Source organism: Ranitomeya variabilis, chromosome 7 (assembly GCF_051348905.1).
Source record: "Ranitomeya variabilis isolate aRanVar5 chromosome 7, aRanVar5.hap1, whole genome shotgun sequence".
Classification (NCBI taxonomy): Eukaryota; Metazoa; Chordata; class Amphibia; order Anura; family Dendrobatidae; genus Ranitomeya; species Ranitomeya variabilis.
Genome location: NC_135238.1, coordinates 92,618,753 through 92,645,094, shown reverse-complemented (window position 1 = coordinate 92,645,094; position 26,342 = coordinate 92,618,753). Strand labels below are relative to the sequence as shown.

The window sequence follows — 26,342 nt, the reverse complement described above, 5'->3', positions numbered from 1 at the left end:
GCACTATCAGTAGAGACGTAGCCATGGTAAATTTGTGAGATGATGATGGAAACAAAGAACTGCTGAGATTCAAACTCAGTGTCTCCTGTTTAAAAGACAGGCGCTTTAACCAACTAAGCCACAGCGCCACATGCTTACGATACAGAGTAGGCATGATAGAAAAGATAGGAGGTTTGTTTCTGAGATGATGAAAACAAAGCACTGCTGAGATTTGAACTCAGGGTCTCACGTTTACAAGACAGGTGCTTTAACCAACTAAGCCACAGGGTCACATGCATTAAAACCTGAGCACTGGTTCATTTCTTATGCAGAAGAAACTCTTAATCTCACAATTGCACTATCAGTAGATACGTAGCCATGGCAAGTTTGTGAGATGATGACGGAAACAAGGCACTTTTGAGATTCGAACTCAGGGTCTCCTGTTTACAAGACAGGCGCTTTAACCAACTAAGCCACAGTGCCACATGCTTATGATATAGAATATGCAGATAGAAGGAATGCCACGGCAAGGACAAAAGTAGGAAACATTAGGAATGATTGAAAAGATAGGAAGTTTGTTTCTGAGATGATGAAAACAAAGCACTGCTGAGATTTCAACTCAGTGTCTCTTGTTTACAAGACAGTCGCCTTAACCAACTAAGCCACAGGGTCACATGCTTACCACATGTATTAAAACCTGAGCACTGGTTCATTTCTTATGCAGAAGAAACTCTTAATCTCACAATTGCACTATCAGTAGAGACGTAGCCATGGCAAGTTTGTGAGATGATGATGGAAACAAGGCACTGCTGAGATTCGAACTCAGGGTCTCCTGTTTACAAGACAGGTGCTTTAACCAACTAAGCCACAGTGCCACATGCTTATGATATAGAATATGCAGATAGAAGGAATGCCACGGCAAGGACAAAAGTAGGAAACATTAGGAATGATTGAAAAGATAGGAAGTTTGTTTCTGAGATGATGAAAACAAAGCACTGCTGAGATTTCAACTCAGTGTCTCTTGTTTACAAGACAGTCGCCTTAACCAATTAAGCCACAGGGTCACATGCTTACCACATGTATTAAAACCTGAGCACTGGTTCATTTCTTATGCAGAAGAAACTCTTAATCTCACAATTGCACTATCAGTAGAGACGTAGCCATGGTAAATTTGTGAGATGATGATGGAAACAAAGAACTGCTGAGATTCAAACTCAGTGTCTCCTGTTTAAAAGACAGGCGCTTTAACCAACTAAGCCACAGCACCACATGCTTACGATACAGAGTAGGCATGATAGAAAAGATAGGAGGTTTGTTTCTGAGATGATGAAAACAAAGCACTGCTGAGATTTGAACTCAGGGTCTCACGTTTACAAGACAGGTGCTTTAACCAACTAAGCCACAGGGTCACATGCTTACAACATGCATTAAAACCTGAGCACTGGTTCATTTCTTATGCAGAAGAAACTCTTAATCTCACAATTGCACTATCAGTAGATACGTAGCCATGGCAAGTTTGTGAGATGATGACGGAAACAAGGTACTGTTGAGATTCGAACTCAGGGTCTCCTGTTTACAAGACAGGCGCTTTAACCAACTAAGCCACAGTGCCACATGCTTATGATATAGAATATGCAGATAGAAGGAATGCCACGGCAAGGACAAAAGTAGGAAACATTAGGAATGATTGAAAAGATAGGAAGTTTGTTTCTGAGATGATGAAAACAAAGTACTGCTGAGATTTCAACTCAGTGTCTCTTGTTTACAAGACAGTCGCCTTAACCAACTAAGCCACAGGGTCACATGCATTAAAACCTGAGCACTGGTTCATTTCTTATGCAGAAGAAACTCTTAATCTCACAATTGCACTATCAGTAGAGACGTAGCCATGGCAAGTTTGTGAAATAACAATGGAAACAAGGCATTGCTGAGATTCGAACTCAGGGTCTACTGTTTACAAGACAGGCGCTTTAACCAACTAAGCCACAGTGCCACATGCTTATGATACAGAATATGCAGATAGAAGGAATGCCACGGCAAGGACAAAAGTAGGAAACATTAGGAATGATTGAAAAGATAGGAAGTTTGTTTCTGAGATGATGAAAACAAAGCACTGCTGAGATTTCAACTCAGTGTCTCTTGTTTACAAGACAGTCGCCTTAACCAACTTAGCCACAGGGTCACATGCTTACCACATGTATTAAAACCTGAGCACTGGTTCATTTCTTATGCAGAAGAAACTCTTAATCTCACAATTGCACTATCAGTAGAGACGTAGCCATGGTAAATTTGTGAGATGATGATGGAAACAAAGAACTGCTGAGATTCAAACTCAGTGTCTCCTGTTTACAAGACAGGCGCTTTAACCAACTAAGCCACAGCACCACATGCTTACGATACAGAGTAGGCATGATAGAAAAGATAGGAGGTTTGTTTCTGAGATGATGAAAACAAAGCACTGCTGAGATTTGAACTCAGGGTCTCACGTTTACAAGACAGGTGCTTTAACCAACTAAGCCACAGGGTCACATTCTTACAACATGCATTAAAACCTGAGCACTGGTTCATTTCTTATGCAGAAGAAACTCTTAATCTCACAATTGCACTATCAGTAGTTACGTAGCCATGGCAAGTTTGTGAGATGATGACGGAAACAAGGCACTGTTGAGATTCGAACTCAGGGTCTCCTGTTTACAAGACAGGCGCTTTAACCAACTAAGCCACAGTGCCACATGCTTATGATATAGAATAGGCAGATAGAAGGAATGCCACGGCAAGGACAAAAGTAGGAAACATTAGGAATGATTGAAAAGATAGGAAGTTTGTTTCTGAGATGATGAAAACAAAGCACTGCTGAGATTTCAACTCAGTGTCTCTTGTTTACAAGACAGGCGCCTTAACCAACTAAGCCACAGGGTCACATGCTTACCACATGTATTAAAACCTGAGCACTGGTTCATTTCTTATGCAGAAGAAACTCTTAATCTCACAATTGCACTATCAGTAGAGACGTAGCCATGGTAAATTTGTGAGATGATGATGGAAACAAAGAACTGCTGAGATTCAAACTCAGTGTCTCCTGTTTACAAGACAGGCGCTTTAACCAACTAAGCCACAGCACCACATGCTTACGATACAGAGTAGGCATGATAGAAAAGATAGGAGGTTTGTTTCTGAGATGATGAAAACAAAGCACTGCTGAGATTTGAACTCAGGGTCTCACGTTTACAAGACAGGTGCTTTAACCAACTAAGCCACAGGGTCACATTCTTACAACATGCATTAAAACCTGAGCACTGGTTCATTTCTTATGCAGAAGAAACTCTTAATCTCACAATTGCACTATCAGTAGTTACGTAGCCATGGCAAGTTTGTGAGATGATGACGGAAACAAGGCACTGTTGAGATTCGAACTCAGGGTCTCCTGTTTACAAGACAGGCGCTTTAACCAACTAAGCCACAGTGCCACATGCTTATGATATAGAATAGGCAGATAGAAGGAATGCCACGGCAAGGACAAAAGTAGGAAACATTAGGAATGATTGAAAAGATAGGAAGTTTGTTTCTGAGATGATGAAAACAAAGCACTGCTGAGATTTCAACTCAGTGTCTCTTGTTTACAAGACAGGCGCCTTAACCAACTAAGCCACAGGGTCACATGCTTACCACATGTATTAAAACCTGAGCACTGGTTCATTTCTTATGCAGAAGAAACTCTTAATCTCACAATTGCACTATCAGTAGAGACGTAGCCATGGTAAATTTGTGAGATGATGATGGAAACAAAGAACTGCTGAGATTCAAACTCAGTGTCTCCTGTTTAAAAGACAGGCGCTTTAACCAACTAAGCCACAGCGCCACATGCTTACGATACAGAGTAGGCATGATAGAAAAGATAGGAGGTTTGTTTCTGAGATGATGAAAACAAAGCACTGCTGAGATTTGAACTCAGGGTCTCACGTTTACAAGACAGGTGCTTTAACCAACTAAGCCACAGGGTCACATGCATTAAAACCTGAGCACTGGTTCATTTCTTATGCAGAAGAAACTCTTAATCTCACAATTGCACTATCAGTAGATACGTAGCCATGGCAAGTTTGTGAGATGATGACGGAAACAAGGCACTTTTGAGATTCGAACTCAGGGTCTCCTGTTTACAAGACAGGCGCTTTAACCAACTAAGCCACAGTGCCACATGCTTATGATATAGAATATGCAGATAGAAGGAATGCCACGGCAAGGACAAAAGTAGGAAACATTAGGAATGATTGAAAAGATAGGAAGTTTGTTTCTGAGATGATGAAAACAAAGCACTGCTGAGATTTCAACTCAGTGTCTCTTGTTTACAAGACAGTCGCCTTAACCAACTAAGCCACAGGGTCACATGCTTACCACATGTATTAAAACCTGAGCACTGGTTCATTTCTTATGCAGAAGAAACTCTTAATCTCACAATTGCACTATCAGTAGAGACGTAGCCATGGCAAGTTTGTGAGATGATGATGGAAACAAAGAACTGCTGAGATTCAAACTCAGTGTCTCCTGTTTAAAAGACAGGCGCTTTAACCAACTAAGCCACAGCGCCACATGCTTACGATACAGAGTAGGCATGATAGAAAAGATAGGAGGTTTGTTTCTGAGATGATGAAAACAAAGCACTGCTGAGATTTGAACTCAGGGTCTCACGTTTACAAGACAGGTGCTTTAACCAACTAAGCCACAGGGTCACATGCATTAAAACCTGAGCACTGGTTCATTTCTTATGCAGAAGAAACTCTTAATCTCACAATTGCACTATCAGTAGATACGTAGCCATGGCAAGTTTGTGAGATGATGACGGAAACAAGGCACTTTTGAGATTCGAACTCAGGGTCTCCTGTTTACAAGACAGGCGCTTTAACCAACTAAGCCACAGTGCCACATGCTTATGATATAGAATATGCAGATAGAAGGAATGCCACGGCAAGGACAAAAGTAGGAAACATTAGGAATGATTGAAAAGATAGGAAGTTTGTTTCTGAGATGATGAAAACAAAGCACTGCTGAGATTTCAACTCAGTGTCTCTTGTTTACAAGACAGTCGCCTTAACCAACTAAGCCACAGGGTCACATGCTTACCACATGTATTAAAACCTGAGCACTGGTTCATTTCTTATGCAGAAGAAACTCTTAATCTCACAATTGCACTATCAGTAGAGACGTAGCCATGGCAAGTTTGTGAGATGATGATGGAAACAAGGCACTGCTGAGATTCGAACTCAGGGTCTCCTGTTTACAAGACAGGTGCTTTAACCAACTAAGCCACAGTGCCACATGCTTATGATATAGAATATGCAGATAGAAGGAATGCCACGGCAAGGACAAAAGTAGGAAACATTAGGAATGATTGAAAAGATAGGAAGTTTGTTTCTGAGATGATGAAAACAAAGCACTGCTGAGATTTCAACTCAGTGTCTCTTGTTTACAAGACAGTCGCCTTAACCAATTAAGCCACAGGGTCACATGCTTACCACATGTATTAAAACCTGAGCACTGGTTCATTTCTTATGCAGAAGAAACTCTTAATCTCACAATTGCACTATCAGTAGAGACGTAGCCATGGTAAATTTGTGAGATGATGATGGAAACAAAGAACTGCTGAGATTCAAACTCAGTGTCTCCTGTTTAAAAGACAGGCGCTTTAACCAACTAAGCCACAGCACCACATGCTTACGATACAGAGTAGGCATGATAGAAAAGATAGGAGGTTTGTTTCTGAGATGATGAAAACAAAGCACTGCTGAGATTTGAACTCAGGGTCTCACGTTTACAAGACAGGTGCTTTAACCAACTACGCCACAGGGTCACATGCTTACAACATGCATTAAAACCTGAGCACTGGTTCATTTCTTATGCAGAAGAAACTCTTAATCTCACAATTGCACTATCAGTAGATACGTAGCCATGGCAAGTTTGTGAGATGATGACGGAAACAAGGTACTGTTGAGATTCGAACTCAGGGTCTCCTGTTTACAAGACAGGCGCTTTAACCAACTAAGCCACAGTGCCACATGCTTATGATATAGAATATGCAGATAGAAGGAATGCCACGGCAAGGACAAAAGTAGGAAACATTAGGAATGATTGAAAAGATAGGAAGTTTGTTTCTGAGATGATGAAAACAAAGTACTGCTGAGATTTCAACTCAGTGTCTCTTGTTTACAAGACAGTCGCCTTAACCAACTAAGCCACAGGGTCACATGCATTAAAACCTGAGCACTGGTTCATTTCTTATGCAGAAGAAACTCTTAATCTCACAATTGCACTATCAGTAGAGACGTAGCCATGGCAAGTTTGTGAAATAACGATGGAAACAAGGCATTGCTGAGATTCGAACTCAGGGTCTACTGTTTACAAGACAGGCGCTTTAACCAACTAAGCCACAGTGCCACATGCTTATGATACAGAATATGCAGATAGAAGGAATGCCACGGCAAGGACAAAAGTAGGAAACATTAGGAATGATTGAAAAGATAGGAAGTTTGTTTCTGAGATGATGAAAACAAAGCACTGCTGAGATTTCAACTCAGTGTCTCTTGTTTACAAGACAGTCGCCTTAACCAACTTAGCCACAGGGTCACATGCTTACCACATGTATTAAAACCTGAGCACTGGTTCATTTCTTATGCAGAAGAAACTCTTAATCTCACAATTGCACTATCAGTAGAGACGTAGCCATGGTAAATTTGTGAGATGATGATGGAAACAAAGAACTGCTGAGATTCAAACTCAGTGTCTCCTGTTTAAAAGACAGGCGCTTTAACCAACTAAGCCACAGCACCACATGCTTACGATACAGAGTAGGCATGATAGAAAAGATAGGAGGTTTGTTTCTGAGATGATGAAAACAAAGCACTGCTGAGATTTGAACTCAGGGTCTCACGTTTACAAGACAGGTGCTTTAACCAACTAAGCCACAGGGTCACATTCTTACAACATGCATTAAAACCTGAGCACTGGTTCATTTCTTATGCAGAAGAAACTCTTAATCTCACAATTGCACTATCAGTAGTTACGTAGCCATGGCAAGTTTGTGAGATGATGACGGAAACAAGGCACTGTTGAGATTCGAACTCAGGGTCTCCTGTTTACAAGACAGGCGCTTTAACCAACTAAGCCACAGTGCCACATGCTTATGATATAGAATAGGCAGATAGAAGGAATGCCACGGCAAGGACAAAAGTAGGAAACATTAGGAATGATTGAAAAGATAGGAAGTTTGTTTCTGAGATGATGAAAACAAAGCACTGCTGAGATTTCAACTCAGTGTCTCTTGTTTACAAGACAGGCGCCTTAACCAACTAAGCCACAGGGTCACATGCTTACCACATGTATTAAAACCTGAGCACTGGTTCATTTCTTATGCAGAAGAAACTCTTAATCTCACAATTGCACTATCAGTAGATACGTAGCCATGGCAAGTTTGTGAGATGATGACGGAAACAAGGCACTTTTGAGATTCGAACTCAGGGTCTCCTGTTTACAAGACAGGCGCTTTAACCAACTAAGCCACAGTGCCACATGCTTATGATATAGAATATGCAGATAGAAGGAATGCCACGGCAAGGACAAAAGTAGGAAACATTAGGAATGATTGAAAAGATAGGAAGTTTGTTTCTGAGATGATGAAAACAAAGCACTGCTGAGATTTCAACTCAGTGTCTCTTGTTTACAAGACAGTCGCCTTAACCAACTAAGCCACAGGGTCACATGCTTACCACATGTATTAAAACCTGAGCACTGGTTCATTTCTTATGCAGAAGAAACTCTTAATCTCACAATTGCACTATCAGTAGAGACGTAGCCATGGCAAGTTTGTGAGATGATGATGGAAACAAAGAACTGCTGAGATTCAAACTCAGTGTCTCCTGTTTAAAAGACAGGCGCTTTAACCAACTAAGCCACAGCGCCACATGCTTACGATACAGAGTAGGCATGATAGAAAAGATAGGAGGTTTGTTTCTGAGATGATGAAAACAAAGCACTGCTGAGATTTGAACTCAGGGTCTCACGTTTACAAGACAGGTGCTTTAACCAACTAAGCCACAGGGTCACATGCATTAAAACCTGAGCACTGGTTCATTTCTTATGCAGAAGAAACTCTTAATCTCACAATTGCACTATCAGTAGATACGTAGCCATGGCAAGTTTGTGAGATGATGACGGAAACAAGGCACTTTTGAGATTCGAACTCAGGGTCTCCTGTTTACAAGACAGGCGCTTTAACCAACTAAGCCACAGTGCCACATGCTTATGATATAGAATATGCAGATAGAAGGAATGCCACGGCAAGGACAAAAGTAGGAAACATTAGGAATGATTGAAAAGATAGGAAGTTTGTTTCTGAGATGATGAAAACAAAGCACTGCTGAGATTTCAACTCAGTGTCTCTTGTTTACAAGACAGTCGCCTTAACCAACTAAGCCACAGGGTCACATGCTTACCACATGTATTAAAACCTGAGCACTGGTTCATTTCTTATGCAGAAGAAACTCTTAATCTCACAATTGCACTATCAGTAGAGACGTAGCCATGGCAAGTTTGTGAGATGATGATGGAAACAAGGCACTGCTGAGATTCGAACTCAGGGTCTCCTGTTTACAAGACAGGTGCTTTAACCAACTAAGCCACAGTGCCACATGCTTATGATATAGAATATGCAGATAGAAGGAATGCCACGGCAAGGACAAAAGTAGGAAACATTAGGAATGATTGAAAAGATAGGAAGTTTGTTTCTGAGATGATGAAAACAAAGCACTGCTGAGATTTCAACTCAGTGTCTCTTGTTTACAAGACAGTCGCCTTAACCAATTAAGCCACAGGGTCACATGCTTACCACATGTATTAAAACCTGAGCACTGGTTCATTTCTTATGCAGAAGAAACTCTTAATCTCACAATTGCACTATCAGTAGAGACGTAGCCATGGTAAATTTGTGAGATGATGATGGAAACAAAGAACTGCTGAGATTCAAACTCAGTGTCTCCTGTTTAAAAGACAGGCGCTTTAACCAACTAAGCCACAGCACCACATGCTTACGATACAGAGTAGGCATGATAGAAAAGATAGGAGGTTTGTTTCTGAGATGATGAAAACAAAGCACTGCTGAGATTTGAACTCAGGGTCTCACGTTTACAAGACAGGTGCTTTAACCAACTACGCCACAGGGTCACATGCTTACAACATGCATTAAAACCTGAGCACTGGTTCATTTCTTATGCAGAAGAAACTCTTAATCTCACAATTGCACTATCAGTAGATACGTAGCCATGGCAAGTTTGTGAGATGATGACGGAAACAAGGTACTGTTGAGATTCGAACTCAGGGTCTCCTGTTTACAAGACAGGCGCTTTAACCAACTAAGCCACAGTGCCACATGCTTATGATATAGAATATGCAGATAGAAGGAATGCCACGGCAAGGACAAAAGTAGGAAACATTAGGAATGATTGAAAAGATAGGAAGTTTGTTTCTGAGATGATGAAAACAAAGTACTGCTGAGATTTCAACTCAGTGTCTCTTGTTTACAAGACAGTCGCCTTAACCAACTAAGCCACAGGGTCACATGCATTAAAACCTGAGCACTGGTTCATTTCTTATGCAGAAGAAACTCTTAATCTCACAATTGCACTATCAGTAGAGACGTAGCCATGGCAAGTTTGTGAAATAACGATGGAAACAAGGCATTGCTGAGATTCGAACTCAGGGTCTACTGTTTACAAGACAGGCGCTTTAACCAACTAAGCCACAGTGCCACATGCTTATGATACAGAATATGCAGATAGAAGGAATGCCACGGCAAGGACAAAAGTAGGAAACATTAGGAATGATTGAAAAGATAGGAAGTTTGTTTCTGAGATGATGAAAACAAAGCACTGCTGAGATTTCAACTCAGTGTCTCTTGTTTACAAGACAGTCGCCTTAACCAACTTAGCCACAGGGTCACATGCTTACCACATGTATTAAAACCTGAGCACTGGTTCATTTCTTATGCAGAAGAAACTCTTAATCTCACAATTGCACTATCAGTAGAGACGTAGCCATGGTAAATTTGTGAGATGATGATGGAAACAAAGAACTGCTGAGATTCAAACTCAGTGTCTCCTGTTTAAAAGACAGGCGCTTTAACCAACTAAGCCACAGCACCACATGCTTACGATACAGAGTAGGCATGATAGAAAAGATAGGAGGTTTGTTTCTGAGATGATGAAAACAAAGCACTGCTGAGATTTGAACTCAGGGTCTCACGTTTACAAGACAGGTGCTTTAACCAACTAAGCCACAGGGTCACATTCTTACAACATGCATTAAAACCTGAGCACTGGTTCATTTCTTATGCAGAAGAAACTCTTAATCTCACAATTGCACTATCAGTAGTTACGTAGCCATGGCAAGTTTGTGAGATGATGACGGAAACAAGGCACTGTTGAGATTCGAACTCAGGGTCTCCTGTTTACAAGACAGGCGCTTTAACCAACTAAGCCACAGTGCCACATGCTTATGATATAGAATAGGCAGATAGAAGGAATGCCACGGCAAGGACAAAAGTAGGAAACATTAGGAATGATTGAAAAGATAGGAAGTTTGTTTCTGAGATGATGAAAACAAAGCACTGCTGAGATTTCAACTCAGTGTCTCTTGTTTACAAGACAGGCGCCTTAACCAACTAAGCCACAGGGTCACATGCTTACCACATGTATTAAAACCTGAGCACTGGTTCATTTCTTATGCAGAAGAAACTCTTAATCTCACAATTGCACTATCAGTAGAGACGTAGCCATGGTAAATTTGTGAGATGATGATGGAAACAAAGAACTGCTGAGATTCAAACTCAGTGTCTCCTGTTTACAAGACAGGCGCTTTAACCAACTAAGCCACAGCACCACATGCTTACGATACAGAGTAGGCATGATAGAAAAGATAGGAGGTTTGTTTCTGAGATGATGAAAACAAAGCACTGCTGAGATTTGAACTCAGGGTCTCACGTTTACAAGACAGGTGCTTTAACCAACTAAGCCACAGGGTCACATTCTTACAACATGCATTAAAACCTGAGCACTGGTTCATTTCTTATGCAGAAGAAACTCTTAATCTCACAATTGCACTATCAGTAGTTACGTAGCCATGGCAAGTTTGTGAGATGATGACGGAAACAAGGCACTGTTGAGATTCGAACTCAGGGTCTCCTGTTTACAAGACAGGCGCTTTAACCAACTAAGCCACAGTGCCACATGCTTATGATATAGAATAGGCAGATAGAAGGAATGCCACGGCAAGGACAAAAGTAGGAAACATTAGGAATGATTGAAAAGATAGGAAGTTTGTTTCTGAGATGATGAAAACAAAGCACTGCTGAGATTTCAACTCAGTGTCTCTTGTTTACAAGACAGGCGCCTTAACCAACTAAGCCACAGGGTCACATGCTTACCACATGTATTAAAACCTGAGCACTGGTTCATTTCTTATGCAGAAGAAACTCTTAATCTCACAATTGCACTATCAGTAGAGACGTAGCCATGGTAAATTTGTGAGATGATGATGGAAACAAAGAACTGCTGAGATTCAAACTCAGTGTCTCCTGTTTAAAAGACAGGCGCTTTAACCAACTAAGCCACAGCGCCACATGCTTACGATACAGAGTAGGCATGATAGAAAAGATAGGAGGTTTGTTTCTGAGATGATGAAAACAAAGCACTGCTGAGATTTGAACTCAGGGTCTCACGTTTACAAGACAGGTGCTTTAACCAACTAAGCCACAGGGTCACATGCATTAAAACCTGAGCACTGGTTCATTTCTTATGCAGAAGAAACTCTTAATCTCACAATTGCACTATCAGTAGATACGTAGCCATGGCAAGTTTGTGAGATGATGACGGAAACAAGGCACTTTTGAGATTCGAACTCAGGGTCTCCTGTTTACAAGACAGGCGCTTTAACCAACTAAGCCACAGTGCCACATGCTTATGATATAGAATATGCAGATAGAAGGAATGCCACGGCAAGGACAAAAGTAGGAAACATTAGGAATGATTGAAAAGATAGGAAGTTTGTTTCTGAGATGATGAAAACAAAGCACTGCTGAGATTTCAACTCAGTGTCTCTTGTTTACAAGACAGTCGCCTTAACCAACTAAGCCACAGGGTCACATGCTTACCACATGTATTAAAACCTGAGCACTGGTTCATTTCTTATGCAGAAGAAACTCTTAATCTCACAATTGCACTATCAGTAGAGACGTAGCCATGGCAAGTTTGTGAGATGATGATGGAAACAAAGAACTGCTGAGATTCAAACTCAGTGTCTCCTGTTTAAAAGACAGGCGCTTTAACCAACTAAGCCACAGCGCCACATGCTTACGATACAGAGTAGGCATGATAGAAAAGATAGGAGGTTTGTTTCTGAGATGATGAAAACAAAGCACTGCTGAGATTTGAACTCAGGGTCTCACGTTTACAAGACAGGTGCTTTAACCAACTAAGCCACAGGGTCACATGCATTAAAACCTGAGCACTGGTTCATTTCTTATGCAGAAGAAACTCTTAATCTCACAATTGCACTATCAGTAGATACGTAGCCATGGCAAGTTTGTGAGATGATGACGGAAACAAGGCACTTTTGAGATTCGAACTCAGGGTCTCCTGTTTACAAGACAGGCGCTTTAACCAACTAAGCCACAGTGCCACATGCTTATGATATAGAATATGCAGATAGAAGGAATGCCACGGCAAGGACAAAAGTAGGAAACATTAGGAATGATTGAAAAGATAGGAAGTTTGTTTCTGAGATGATGAAAACAAAGCACTGCTGAGATTTCAACTCAGTGTCTCTTGTTTACAAGACAGTCGCCTTAACCAACTAAGCCACAGGGTCACATGCTTACCACATGTATTAAAACCTGAGCACTGGTTCATTTCTTATGCAGAAGAAACTCTTAATCTCACAATTGCACTATCAGTAGAGACGTAGCCATGGCAAGTTTGTGAGATGATGATGGAAACAAGGCACTGCTGAGATTCGAACTCAGGGTCTCCTGTTTAAAAGACAGGCGCTTTAACCAACTAAGCCACAGCACCACATGCTTACGATACAGAGTAGGCATGATAGAAAAGATAGGAGGTTTGTTTCTGAGATGATGAAAACAAAGCACTGCTGAGATTTGAACTCAGGGTCTCACGTTTACAAGACAGGTGCTTTAACCAACTACGCCACAGGGTCACATGCTTACAACATGCATTAAAACCTGAGCACTGGTTCATTTCTTATGCAGAAGAAACTCTTAATCTCACAATTGCACTATCAGTAGATACGTAGCCATGGCAAGTTTGTGAGATGATGACGGAAACAAGGTACTGTTGAGATTCGAACTCAGGGTCTCCTGTTTACAAGACAGGCGCTTTAACCAACTAAGCCACAGTGCCACATGCTTATGATATAGAATATGCAGATAGAAGGAATGCCACGGCAAGGACAAAAGTAGGAAACATTAGGAATGATTGAAAAGATAGGAAGTTTGTTTCTGAGATGATGAAAACAAAGTACTGCTGAGATTTCAACTCAGTGTCTCTTGTTTACAAGACAGTCGCCTTAACCAACTAAGCCACAGGGTCACATGCATTAAAACCTGAGCACTGGTTCATTTCTTATGCAGAAGAAACTCTTAATCTCACAATTGCACTATCAGTAGAGACGTAGCCATGGTAAATTTGTGACATGATGATGGAAACAAAGAACTGCTGAGATTCAAACTCAGTGTCTCCTGTTTAAAAGACAGGCGCTTTAACCAACTAAGCCACAGCACCACATGCTTACGATATAGAGTAGGCATGATAGAAAAGATAGGAGGTTTGTTTCTGAGATGATGAAAACAAAGCACTGCTGAGATTTGAACTCAGGGTCTCACGTTTACGAGACAGGTGCTTTAACCAACTAAGCCACAGGGTCACATGCTTACAACATGTATTGAAACCTGAGCACTGGTTCATTTCTTATGCAGAAGAAACTCTTAATCTCACAATTGCACTATCAGTAGAGACGTAGCCATGGCAAGTTTGTGAGATGATGACGGAAACAAGGCACTGTTGAGATTCGAACTCAGGGTCTCCTGTTTACAAGACAGGCGCTTTAACCAACTAAGCCACAGTGCCACATGCTTATGATATAGAATATGCAGATAGAAGGAATGCCACGGCAAGGACAAAAGTAGGAAACATTAGGAATGATTGAAAAGATAGGAAGTTTGTTTCTGAGATGATGAAAACAAAGCACTGCTGAGATTTCAACTCAGTGTCTCTTGTTTACAAGACAGTCGCCTTAACCAACTAAGCCACAGGGTCACATGCTTACCACATGTATTAAAACCTGAGCACTGGTTCATTTCTTATGCAGAAGAAACTCTTAATCTCACAATTGCACTATCAGTAGAGACGTAGCCATGGTAAATTTGTGAGATGATGATGGAAACAAAGAACTGCTGAGATTCAAACTCAGTGTCTCCTGTTTACAAGACAGGCGCTTTAACCAACTAAGCCACAGCACCACATGCTTACGATACAGAGTAGGCATGATAGAAAAGATAGGAGGTTTGTTTCTGAGATGATGAAAACAAAGCACTGCTGAGATTTGAACTCAGGGTCTCACGTTTACAAGACAGGTGCTTTAACCAACTAAGCCACAGGGTCACATGCTTACAACATGCATTAAAACCTGAGCACTGGTTCATTTCTTATGCAGAAGAAACTCTTAATCTCACAATTGCACTATCAGTAGATACGTAGCCATGGCAAGTTTGTGAGATGATGACGGAAACAAGGTACTGTTGAGATTCGAACTCAGGGTCTCCTGTTTACAAGACAGGCGCTTTAACCAACTAAGCCACAGTGCCACATGCTTATGATATAGAATATGCAGATAGAAGGAATGCCACGGCAAGGACAAAAGTAGGAAACATTAGGAATGATTGAAAAGATAGGAAGTTTGTTTCTGAGATGATGAAAACAAAGCACTGCTGAGATTTCAACTCAGTGTCTCTTGTTTACAAGACAGTCGCCTTAACCAACTAAGCCACAGGGTCACATGCATTAAAACCTGAGCACTGGTTCATTTCTTATGCAGAAGAAACTCTTAATCTCACAATTGCACTATCAGTAGAGACGTAGCCATGGCAAGTTTGTGAGATAACGATGGAAACAAGGCACTGCTGAGATTCGAACTCAGGGTCTACTGTTTACAAGACAGGCGCTTTAACCAACTAAGCCACAGTGCCACATGCTTATGATACAGAATATGCAGATAGAAGGAATGCCACGGCAAGGACAAAAGTAGGAAACATTAGGAATGATTGAAAAGATAGGAAGTTTGTTTCTGAGATGATGAAAACAAAGCACTGCTGAGATTTCAACTCAGTGTCTCTTGTTTACAAGACAGTCGCCTTAACCAACTAAGCCACAGGGTCACATGCTTACCACATGTATTAAAACCTGAGCACTGGTTCATTTCTTATGCAGAAGAAACTCTTAATCTCACAATTGCACTATCAGTAGAGACGTAGCCATGGTAAATTTGTGAGATGATGATGGAAACAAAGAACTGCTGAGATTCAAACTCAGTGTCTCCTGTTTAAAAGACAGGCGCTTTAACCAACTAAGCCACAGCACCACATGCTTACGATACAGAGTAGGCATGATAGAAAAGATAGGAGGTTTGTTTCTGAGATGATGAAAACAAAGCACTGCTGAGATTTGAACTCAGGGTCTCACGTTTACAAGACAGGTGCTTTAACCAACTAAGCCACAGGGTCACATGCTTACAACATGTATTGAAACCTGAGCACTGGTTCATTTCTTATGCAGAAGAAACTCTTAATCTCACAATTGCACTATCAGTAGAGACGTAGCCATGGCAAGTTTGTGAGATGATGACGGAAACAAGGCACTGTTGAGATTCGAACTCAGGGTCTCCTGTTTACAAGACAGGCGCTTTAACCAACTAAGCCACAGTGCCACATGCTTATGATATAGAATATGCAGATAGAAGGAATGCCACGGCAAGGACAAAAGTAGGAAACATTAGGAATGATTGAAAAGATAGGAAGTTTGTTTCTGAGATGATGAAAACAAAGCACTGCTGAGATTTCAACTCAGTGTCTCTTGTTTACAAGACAGTCGCCTTAACCAACTAAGCCACAGGGTCAAATGCATTAAAACCTGAGCACTGGTTCATTTCTTATGCAGAAGAAACTCTTAATCTCACAATTGCACTATCAGTAGAGACGTAGCCATGGTAAATTTGTGACATGATGATGGAAACAAAGAACTGCTGAGATTCAAACTCAGTGTCTCCTGTTTACAAGACAGGCGCTTTAACCAAATAAGCCACAGCGCCACATGCTTACGATACAGAGTAGGCATGATAGAAAAGATAGGAGGTTTGTTTCTGAGATGATGAAAACAAAGCACTGCTGAGATTTGAACTCAGGGTCTCACGTTTACAAGACAGGTGCTTTAACCAACTAAGCCACAGGGTCACATGCTTACAACATGTATTGAAACCTGAGCACTGGTTCATTTCTTATGCAGAAGAAACTCTTAATCTCACAATTGCACTATCAGTAGAGACGTAGCCATGGCAAGTTTGTGAGATGATGACGGAAACAAGGCACTGTTGAGATTCGAACTCAGGGTCTCCTGTTTACAAGACAGGCGCTTTAACCAACTAAGCCACAGTGCCACATGCTTATGATATAGAATATGCAGATAGAAGGAATGCCACGGCAAGGACAAAAGTAGGAAACATTAGGAATGATTGAAAAGATAGGAAGTTTGTTTCTGAGATGATGAAAACAAAGCACTGCTGAGATTTCAACTCAGTGTCTCTTGTTTACAAGACAGTCGCCTTAACCAACTAAGCCACAGGGTCACATGCTTACCACATGTATTAAAACCTGAGCACTGGTTCATTTCTTATGCAGAAGAAACTCTTAATCTCACAATTGCACTATCAGTAGAGACGTAGCCATGGTAAATTTGTGAGATGATGATGGAAACAAAGAACTGCTGAGATTCAAACTCAGTGTCTCCTGTTTACAAGACAGGCGCTTTAACCAACTAAGCCACAGCACCACATGCTTACGATACAGAGTAGGCATGATAGAAAAGATAGGAGGTTTGTTTCTGAGATGATGAAAACAAAGCACTGCTGAGATTTGAACTCAGGGTCTCACGTTTACAAGACAGGTGCTTTAACCAACTAAGCCACAGGGTCACATGCTTACAACATGCATTAAAACCTGAGCACTGGTTCATTTCTTATGCAGAAGAAACTCTTAATCTCACAATTGCACTATCAGTAGATACGTAGCCATGGCAAGTTTGTGAGATGATGACGGAAACAAGGTACTGTTGAGATTCGAACTCAGGGTCTCCTGTTTACAAGACAGGCGCTTTAACCAACTAAGCCACAGTGCCACATGCTTATGATATAGAATATGCAGATAGAAGGAATGCCACGGCAAGGACAAAAGTAGGAAACATTAGGAATGATTGAAAAGATAGGAAGTTTGTTTCTGAGATGATGAAAACAAAGCACTGCTGAGATTTCAACTCAGTGTCTCTTGTTTACAAGACAGTCGCCTTAACCAACTAAGCCACAGGGTCACATGCATTAAAACCTGAGCACTGGTTCATTTCTTATGCAGAAGAAACTCTTAATCTCACAATTGCACTATCAGTAGAGACGTAGCCATGGCAAGTTTGTGAGATAACGATGGAAACAAGGCACTGCTGAGATTCGAACTCAGGGTCTACTGTTTACAAGACAGGCGCTTTAACCAACTAAGCCACAGTGCCACATGCTTATGATACAGAATATGCAGATAGAAGGAATGCCACGGCAAGGACAAAAGTAGGAAACATTAGGAATGATTGAAAAGATAGGAAGTTTGTTTCTGAGATGATGAAAACAAAGCACTGCTGAGATTTCAACTCAGTGTCTCTTGTTTACAAGACAGTCGCCTTAACCAACTAAGCCACAGGGTCACATGCTTACCACATGTATTAAAACCTGAGCACTGGTTCATTTCTTATGCAGAAGAAACTCTTAATCTCACAATTGCACTATCAGTAGAGACGTAGCCATGGTAAATTTGTGAGATGATGATGGAAACAAAGAACTGCTGAGATTCAAACTCAGTGTCTCCTGTTTAAAAGACAGGCGCTTTAACCAACTAAGCCACAGCACCACATGCTTACGATACAGAGTAGGCATGATAGAAAAGATAGGAGGTTTGTTTCTGAGATGATGAAAACAAAGCACTGCTGAGATTTGAACTCAGGGTCTCACGTTTACAAGACAGGTGCTTTAACCAACTAAGCCACAGGGTCACATGCTTACAACATGTATTGAAACCTGAGCACTGGTTCATTTCTTATGCAGAAGAAACTCTTAATCTCACAATTGCACTATCAGTAGAGACGTAGCCATGGCAAGTTTGTGAGATGATGACGGAAACAAGGCACTGTTGAGATTCGAACTCAGGGTCTCCTGTTTACAAGACAGGCGCTTTAACCAACTAAGCCACAGTGCCACATGCTTATGATATAGAATATGCAGATAGAAGGAATGCCACGGCAAGGACAAAAGTAGGAAACATTAGGAATGATTGAAAAGATAGGAAGTTTGTTTCTGAGATGATGAAAACAAAGCACTGCTGAGATTTCAACTCAGTGTCTCTTGTTTACAAGACAGTCGCCTTAACCAACTAAGCCACAGGGTCAAATGCATTAAAACCTGAGCACTGGTTCATTTCTTATGCAGAAGAAACTCTTAATCTCACAATTGCACTATCAGTAGAGACGTAGCCATGGTAAATTTGTGACATGATGATGGAAACAAAGAACTGCTGAGATTCAAACTCAGTGTCTCCTGTTTACAAGACAGGCGCTTTAACCAAATAAGCCACAGCGCCACATGCTTACGATACAGAGTAGGCATGATAGAAAAGATAGGAGGTTTGTTTCTGAGATGATGAAAACAAAGCACTGCTGAGATTTGAACTCAGGGTCTCACGTTTACAAGACAGGTGCTTTAACCAACTAAGCCACAGGGTCACATGCTTACAACATGTATTGAAACCTGAGCACTGGTTCATTTCTTATGCAGAAGAAACTCTTAATCTCACAATTGCACTATCAGTAGAGACGTAGCCATGGCAAGTTTGTGAGATGATGACGGAAACAAGGCACTGTTGAGATTCGAACTCAGGGTCTCCTGTTTACAAGACAGGCGCTTTAACCAACTAAGCCACAGTGCCACATGCTTATGATATAGAATATGCAGATAGAAGGAATGCCACGGCAAGGACAAAAGTAGGAAACATTAGGAATGATTGAAAAGATAGGAAGTTTGTTTCTGAGATGATGAAAACAAAGCACTGCTGAGATTTCAACTCAGTGTCTCTTGTTTACAAGACAGTCGCCTTAACCAACTAAGCCACAGGGTCACATGCTTACCACATGTATTAAAACCTGAGCACTGGTTCATTTCTTATGCAGAAGAAACTCTTAATCTCACAATTGCACTATCAGTAGAGACGTAGCCATGGTAAATTTGTGAGATGATGATGGAAACAAAGAACTGCTGAGATTCAAACTCAGTGTCTCCTGTTTACAAGACAGGCGCTTTAACCAACTAAGCCACAGCACCACATGCTTACGATACAGAGTAGGCATGATAGAAAAGATAGGAGGTTTGTTTCTGAGATGATGAAAACAAAGCACTGCTGAGATTTGAACTCAGGGTCTCACGTTTACAAGACAGGTGCTTTAACCAACTAAGCCACAGGGTCACATGCTTACAACATGCATTAAAACCTGAGCACTGGTTCATTTCTTATGCAGAAGAAACTCTTAATCTCACAATTGCACTATCAGTAGATACGTAGCCATGGCAAGTTTGTGAGATGATGACGGAAACAAGGTACTGTTGAGATTCGAACTCAGGGTCTCCTGTTTACAAGACAGGCGCTTTAACCAACTAAGCCACAGTGCCACATGCTTATGATATAGAATATGCAGATAGAAGGAATGCCACGGCAAGGACAAAAGTAGGAAACATTAGGAATGATTGAAAAGATAGGAAGTTTGTTTCTGAGATGATGAAAACAAAGCACTGCTGAGATTTCAACTCAGTGTCTCTTGTTTACAAGACAGTCGCCTTAACCAACTAAGCCACAGGGTCACATGCATTAAAACCTGAGCACTGGTTCATTTCTTATGCAGAAGAAACTCTTAATCTCACAATTGCACTATCAGTAGAGACGTAGCCATGGCAAGTTTGTGAGATAACGATGGAAACAAGGCACTGCTGAGATTCGAACTCAGGGTCTACTGTTTACAAGACAGGCGCTTTAACCAACTAAGCCACAGTGCCACATGCTTATGATACAGAATATGCAGATAGAAGGAATGCCACGGCAAGGACAAAAGTAGGAAACATTAGGAATGATTGAAAAGATAGGAAGTTTGTTTCTGAGATGATGAAAACAAAGCACTGCTGAGATTTCAACTCAGTGTCTCTTGTTTACAAGACAGTCGCCTTAACCAACTAAGCCACAGGGTCACATGCTTACCACATGTATTAAAACCTGAGCACTGGTTCATTTCTTATGCAGAAGAAACTCTTAATCTCACAATTGCACTATCAGTAGAGACGTAGCCATGGTAAATTTGTGAGATGATGATGGAAACAAAGAACTGCTGAGATTCAAACTCAGTGTCTCCTGTTTAAAAGACAGGCGCTTTAACCAACTAAGCCACAGCACCACATGCTTACGATACAGAGTAGGCATGATAGAAAAGATAGGAGGTTTGTTTCTGAGATGATGAAAACAAAGCACTGCTGAGATTTGAACTCAGGGTCTCACGTTTACAAGACAGGTGCTTTAACCAACTACGCCACAGGGTCACATGCTTACAACATGCATTAAAACCTGAGCACTGGTTCATTTCTTATGCAGAAGAAACTCTTAATCTCACAATTGCACTATCAGTAGATACGTAGCCATGGCAAGTTTGTGAGATGATGACGGAAACAAGGTACTGTTGAGATTCGAACTCAGGGTCTCCTGTTTACAAGACAGGCGCTTTAACCAACTAAGCCACAGTGCCACATGCTTATGATATAGAATATGCAGATAGAAGGAATGCCACGGCAAGGACAAAAGTAGGAAACATTAGGAATGATTGAAAAGATAGGAAGTTTGTTTCTGAGATGATGAAAACAAAGTACTGCTGAGATTTCAACTCAGTGTCTCTTGTTTACAAGACAGTCGCCTTAACCAACTAAGCCACAGGGTCACATGCATTAAAACCTGAGCACTGGTTCATTTCTTATGCAGAAGAAACTCTTAATCTCACAATTGCACTATCAGTAGAGACGTAGCCATGGCAAGTTTGTGAAATAACGATGGAAACAAGGCATTGCTGAGATTCGAACTCAGGGTCTACTGTTTACAAGACAGGCGCTTTAACCAACTAAGCCACAGTGCCACATGCTTATGATACAGAATATGCAGATAGAAGGAATGCCACGGCAAGGACAAAAGTAGGAAACATTAGGAATGATTGAAAAGATAGGAAGTTTGTTTCTGAGATGATGAAAACAAAGCACTGCTGAGATTTCAACTCAGTGTCTCTTGTTTACAAGACAGTCGCCTTAACCAACTTAGCCACAGGGTCACATGCTTACCACATGTATTAAAACCTGAGCACTGGTTCATTTCTTATGCAGAAGAAACTCTTAATCTCACAATTGCACTATCAGTAGAGACGTAGCCATGGTAAATTTGTGAGATGATGATGGAAACAAAGAACTGCTGAGATTCAAACTCAGTGTCTCCTGTTTACAAGACAGGCGCTTTAACCAACTAAGCCACAGCACCACATGCTTACGATACAGAGTAGGCATGATAGAAAAGATAGGAGGTTTGTTTCTGAGATGATGAAAACAAAGCACTGCTGAGATTTGAACTCAGGGTCTCACGTTTACAAGACAGGTGCTTTAACCAACTAAGCCACAGGGTCACATTCTTACAACATGCATTAAAACCTGAGCACTGGTTCATTTCTTATGCAGAAGAAACTCTTAATCTCACAATTGCACTATCAGTAGTTACGTAGCCATGGCAAGTTTGTGAGATGATGACGGAAACAAGGCACTGTTGAGATTCGAACTCAGGGTCTCCTGTTTACAAGACAGGCGCTTTAACCAACTAAGCCACAGTGCCAAATGCTTATGATATAGAATAGGCAGATAGAAGGAATGCCACGGCAAGGACAAAAGTAGGAAACATTAGGAATGATTGAAAAGATAGGAAGTTTGTTTCTGAGATGATGAAAACAAAGCACTGCTGAGATTTCAACTCAGTGTCTCTTGTTTACAAGACAGGCGCCTTAACCAACTAAGCCACAGGGTCACATGCTTACCACATGTATTAAAACCTGAGCACTGGTTCATTTCTTATGCAGAAGAAACTCTTAATCTCACAATTGCACTATCAGTAGAGACGTAGCCATGGTAAATTTGTGAGATGATGATGGAAACAAAGAACTGCTGAGATTCAAACTCAGTGTCTCCTGTTTAAAAGACAGGCGCTTTAACCAACTAAGCCACAGCGCCACATGCTTACGATACAGAGTAGGCATGATAGAAAAGATAGGAGGTTTGTTTCTGAGATGATGAAAACAAAGCACTGCTGAGATTTGAACTCAGGGTCTCACGTTTACAAGACAGGTGCTTTAACCAACTAAGCCACAGGGTCACATGCATTAAAACCTGAGCACTGGTTCATTTCTTATGCAGAAGAAACTCTTAATCTCACAATTGCACTATCAGTAGATACGTAGCCATGGCAAGTTTGTGAGATGATGACGGAAACAAGGCACTTTTGAGATTCGAACTCAGGGTCTCCTGTTTACAAGACAGGCGCTTTAACCAACTAAGCCACAGTGCCACATGCTTATGATATAGAATATGCAGATAGAAGGAATGCCACGGCAAGGACAAAAGTAGGAAACATTAGGAATGATTGAAAAGATAGGAAGTTTGTTTCTGAGATGATGAAAACAAAGCACTGCTGAGATTTCAACTCAGTGTCTCTTGTTTACAAGACAGTCGCCTTAACCAACTAAGCCACAGGGTCACATGCTTACCACATGTATTAAAACCTGAGCACTGGTTCATTTCTTATGCAGAAGAAACTCTTAATCTCACAATTGCACTATCAGTAGAGACGTAGCCATGGCAAGTTTGTGAGATGATGATGGAAACAAAGAACTGCTGAGATTCAAACTCAGTGTCTCCTGTTTAAAAGACAGGCGCTTTAACCAACTAAGCCACAGCGCCACATGCTTACGATACAGAGTAGGCATGATAGAAAAGATAGGAGGTTTGTTTCTGAGATGATGAAAACAAAGCACTGCTGAGATTTGAACTCAGGGTCTCACGTTTACAAGACAGGTGCTTTAACCAACTAAGCCACAGGGTCACATGCATTAAAACCTGAGCACTGGTTCATTTCTTATGCAGAAGAAACTCTTAATCTCACAATTGCACTATCAGTAGATACGTAGCCATGGCAAGTTTGTGAGATGATGACGGAAACAAGGCACTTTTGAGATTCGAACTCAGGGTCTCCTGTTTACAAGACAGGCGCTTTAACCAACTAAGCCACAGTGCCACATGCTTATGATATAGAATATGCAGATAGAAGGAATGCCACGGCAAGGACAAAAGTAGGAAACATTAGGAATGATTGAAAAGATAGGAAGTTTGTTTCTGAGATGATGAAAACAAAGTACTGCTGAGATTTCAACTCAGTGTCTCTTGTTTACAAGACAGTCGCCTTAACCAACTAAGCCACAGGGTCACATGCTTACCACATGTATTAAAACCTGAGCACTGGTTCATTTCTTATGCAGAAGAAACTCTTAATCTCACAATTGCACTATCAGTAGAGACGTAGCCATGGCAAGTTTGTGAGATGATGATGGAAACAAGGCACTGCTGAGATTCGAACTCAGGGTCTCCTGTTTACAAGACAGGTGCTTTAACCAACTAAGCCACAGTGCCACATGCTTATGATATAGAATATGCAGATAGAAGGAATGCCACGGCAAGGACAAAAGTAGGAAACATTAGGAATGATTGAAAAGATAGGAAGTTTGTTTCTGAGATGATGAAAACAAAGCACTGCTGTGCTGAGATTTCAACTCAGTGTCTCTTGTTTACAAGACAGTCGCCTTAACCAATTAAGCCACAGGGTCACATGCTTACCACATGTATTAAAACCTGAGCACTGGTTCATTTCTTATGCAGAAGAAACTCTTAATCTCACAATTGCACTATCAGTAGAGACGTAGCCATGGTAAATTTGTGAGATGATGATGGAAACAAAGAACTGCTGAGATTCAAACTCAGTGTCTCCTGTTTAAAAGACAGGCGCTTTAACCAACTAAGCCACAGCACCACATGCTTACGATACAGAGTAGGCATGATAGAAAAGATAGGAGGTTTGTTTCTGAGATGATGAAAACAAAGCACTGCTGAGATTTGAACTCAGGGTCTCACGTTTACAAGACAGGTGCTTTAACCAACTACGCCACAGGGTCACATGCTTACAACATGCATTAAAACCTGAGCACTGGTTCATTTCTTATGCAGAAGAAACTCTTAATCTCACAATTGCACTATCAGTAGATACGTAGCCATGGCAAGTTTGTGAGATGATGACGGAAACAAGGTACTGTTGAGATTCGAACTCAGGGTCTCCTGTTTACAAGACAGGCGCTTTAACCAACTAAGCCACAGTGCCACATGCTTATGATATAGAATATGCAGATAGAAGGAATGCCACGGCAAGGACAAAAGTAGGAAACATTAGGAATGATTGAAAAGATAGGAAGTTTGTTTCTGAGATGATGAAAACAAAGTACTGCTGAGATTTCAACTCAGTGTCTCTTGTTTACAAGACAGTCGCCTTAACCAACTAAGCCACAGGGTCACATGCATTAAAACCTGAGCACTGGTTCATTTCTTATGCAGAAGAAACTCTTAATCTCACAATTGCACTATCAGTAGAGACGTAGCCATGGTAAATTTGTGAGATGATGATGGAAACAAAGAACTGCTGAGATTCAAACTCAGTGTCTCCTGTTTAAAAGACAGGCGCTTTAACCAACTAAGCCACAGCACCACATGCTTACGATATAGAGTAGGCATGATAGAAAAGATAGGAGGTTTGTTTCTGAGATGATGAAAACAAAGCACTGCTGAGATTTGAACTCAGGGTCTCACGTTTACGAGACAGGTGCTTTAACCAACTAAGCCACAGGGTCACATGCTTACAACATGTATTGAAACCTGAGCACTGGTTCATTTCTTATGCAGAAGAAACTCTTAATCTCACAATTGCACTATCAGTAGAGACGTAGCCATGGCAAGTTTGTGAGATGATGACGGAAACAAGGCACTGTTGAGATTCGAACTCAGGGTCTCCTGTTTACAAGACAGGCGCTTTAACCAACTAAGCCACAGTGCCACATGCTTATGATATAGAATATGCAGATAGAAGGAATGCCACGGCAAGGACAAAAGTAGGAAACATTAGGAATGATTGAAAAGATAGGAAGTTTGTTTCTGAGATGATGAAAACAAAGCACTGCTGAGATTTCAACTCAGTGTCTCTTGTTTACAAGACAGTCGCCTTAACCAACTAAGCCACAGGGTCACATGCTTACCACATGTATTAAAACCTGAGCACTGGTTCATTTCTTATGCAGAAGAAACTCTTAATCTCACAATTGCACTATCAGTAGAGACGTAGCCATGGTAAATTTGTGAGATGATGATGGAAACAAAGAACTGCTGAGATTCAAACTCAGTGTCTCCTGTTTACAAGACAGGCGCTTTAACCAACTAAGCCACAGCACCACATGCTTACGATACAGAGTAGGCATGATAGAAAAGATAGGAGGTTTGTTTCTGAGATGATGAAAACAAAGCACTGCTGAGATTTGAACTCAGGGTCTCACGTTTACAAGACAGGTGCTTTAACCAACTAAGCCACAGGGTCACATGCTTACAACATGCATTAAAACCTGAGCACTGGTTCATTTCTTATGCAGAAGAAACTCTTAATCTCACAATTGCACTATCAGTAGATACGTAGCCATGGCAAGTTTGTGAGATGATGACGGAAACAAGGTACTGTTGAGATTCGAACTCAGGGTCTCCTGTTTACAAGACAGGCGCTTTAACCAACTAAGCCACAG

General features: G+C 41.1%; 19 non-coding genes across 19 annotated transcripts; all 19 read right to left on the bottom strand.

Moving 5' to 3' along the window:
* Positions 1–780: 780 nt before the first annotated feature.
* Positions 781–854, bottom strand: TRNAT-UGU (transfer RNA threonine (anticodon UGU)). Its single transcript has one exon. It is a non-coding gene; the product is annotated as a tRNA-Thr (tRNA).
* A 1,781-nt stretch (positions 855–2,635) lies between these two features.
* TRNAT-UGU (transfer RNA threonine (anticodon UGU)) lies at positions 2,636–2,709 on the bottom strand. The gene has a single exon. It is a non-coding gene; the product is annotated as a tRNA-Thr (tRNA).
* Positions 2,710–3,372: 663 nt separating this feature from the next.
* TRNAT-UGU (transfer RNA threonine (anticodon UGU)) lies at positions 3,373–3,446 on the bottom strand. The gene has a single exon. It is a non-coding gene; the product is annotated as a tRNA-Thr (tRNA).
* A 1,770-nt stretch (positions 3,447–5,216) lies between these two features.
* Positions 5,217–5,290, bottom strand: TRNAT-UGU (transfer RNA threonine (anticodon UGU)). The gene has a single exon. It is a non-coding gene; the product is annotated as a tRNA-Thr (tRNA).
* A 1,781-nt stretch (positions 5,291–7,071) lies between these two features.
* Positions 7,072–7,145, bottom strand: TRNAT-UGU (transfer RNA threonine (anticodon UGU)). The gene has a single exon. It is a non-coding gene; the product is annotated as a tRNA-Thr (tRNA).
* Positions 7,146–8,581: 1,436 nt separating this feature from the next.
* Positions 8,582–8,655, bottom strand: TRNAT-UGU (transfer RNA threonine (anticodon UGU)). The gene has a single exon. It is a non-coding gene; the product is annotated as a tRNA-Thr (tRNA).
* Positions 8,656–10,436: 1,781 nt separating this feature from the next.
* Positions 10,437–10,510, bottom strand: TRNAT-UGU (transfer RNA threonine (anticodon UGU)). The gene has a single exon. It is a non-coding gene; the product is annotated as a tRNA-Thr (tRNA).
* A 663-nt stretch (positions 10,511–11,173) lies between these two features.
* Positions 11,174–11,247, bottom strand: TRNAT-UGU (transfer RNA threonine (anticodon UGU)). The gene has a single exon. It is a non-coding gene; the product is annotated as a tRNA-Thr (tRNA).
* A 2,841-nt stretch (positions 11,248–14,088) lies between these two features.
* Positions 14,089–14,162, bottom strand: TRNAT-UGU (transfer RNA threonine (anticodon UGU)). The gene has a single exon. It is a non-coding gene; the product is annotated as a tRNA-Thr (tRNA).
* A 1,044-nt stretch (positions 14,163–15,206) lies between these two features.
* TRNAT-UGU (transfer RNA threonine (anticodon UGU)) lies at positions 15,207–15,280 on the bottom strand. Its single transcript has one exon. It is a non-coding gene; the product is annotated as a tRNA-Thr (tRNA).
* Positions 15,281–15,943: 663 nt separating this feature from the next.
* Positions 15,944–16,017, bottom strand: TRNAT-UGU (transfer RNA threonine (anticodon UGU)). The gene has a single exon. It is a non-coding gene; the product is annotated as a tRNA-Thr (tRNA).
* A 652-nt stretch (positions 16,018–16,669) lies between these two features.
* On the bottom strand, positions 16,670–16,743 carry TRNAT-UGU (transfer RNA threonine (anticodon UGU)). Its single transcript has one exon. It is a non-coding gene; the product is annotated as a tRNA-Thr (tRNA).
* A 1,044-nt stretch (positions 16,744–17,787) lies between these two features.
* Positions 17,788–17,861, bottom strand: TRNAT-UGU (transfer RNA threonine (anticodon UGU)). The gene has a single exon. It is a non-coding gene; the product is annotated as a tRNA-Thr (tRNA).
* A 663-nt stretch (positions 17,862–18,524) lies between these two features.
* TRNAT-UGU (transfer RNA threonine (anticodon UGU)) lies at positions 18,525–18,598 on the bottom strand. Its single transcript has one exon. It is a non-coding gene; the product is annotated as a tRNA-Thr (tRNA).
* A 652-nt stretch (positions 18,599–19,250) lies between these two features.
* On the bottom strand, positions 19,251–19,324 carry TRNAT-UGU (transfer RNA threonine (anticodon UGU)). Its single transcript has one exon. It is a non-coding gene; the product is annotated as a tRNA-Thr (tRNA).
* Positions 19,325–20,368: 1,044 nt separating this feature from the next.
* On the bottom strand, positions 20,369–20,442 carry TRNAT-UGU (transfer RNA threonine (anticodon UGU)). Its single transcript has one exon. It is a non-coding gene; the product is annotated as a tRNA-Thr (tRNA).
* Positions 20,443–22,223: 1,781 nt separating this feature from the next.
* On the bottom strand, positions 22,224–22,297 carry TRNAT-UGU (transfer RNA threonine (anticodon UGU)). The gene has a single exon. It is a non-coding gene; the product is annotated as a tRNA-Thr (tRNA).
* Positions 22,298–24,067: 1,770 nt separating this feature from the next.
* Positions 24,068–24,141, bottom strand: TRNAT-UGU (transfer RNA threonine (anticodon UGU)). Its single transcript has one exon. It is a non-coding gene; the product is annotated as a tRNA-Thr (tRNA).
* A 1,394-nt stretch (positions 24,142–25,535) lies between these two features.
* Positions 25,536–25,609, bottom strand: TRNAT-UGU (transfer RNA threonine (anticodon UGU)). The gene has a single exon. It is a non-coding gene; the product is annotated as a tRNA-Thr (tRNA).
* Positions 25,610–26,342: the final 733 nt, after the last annotated feature.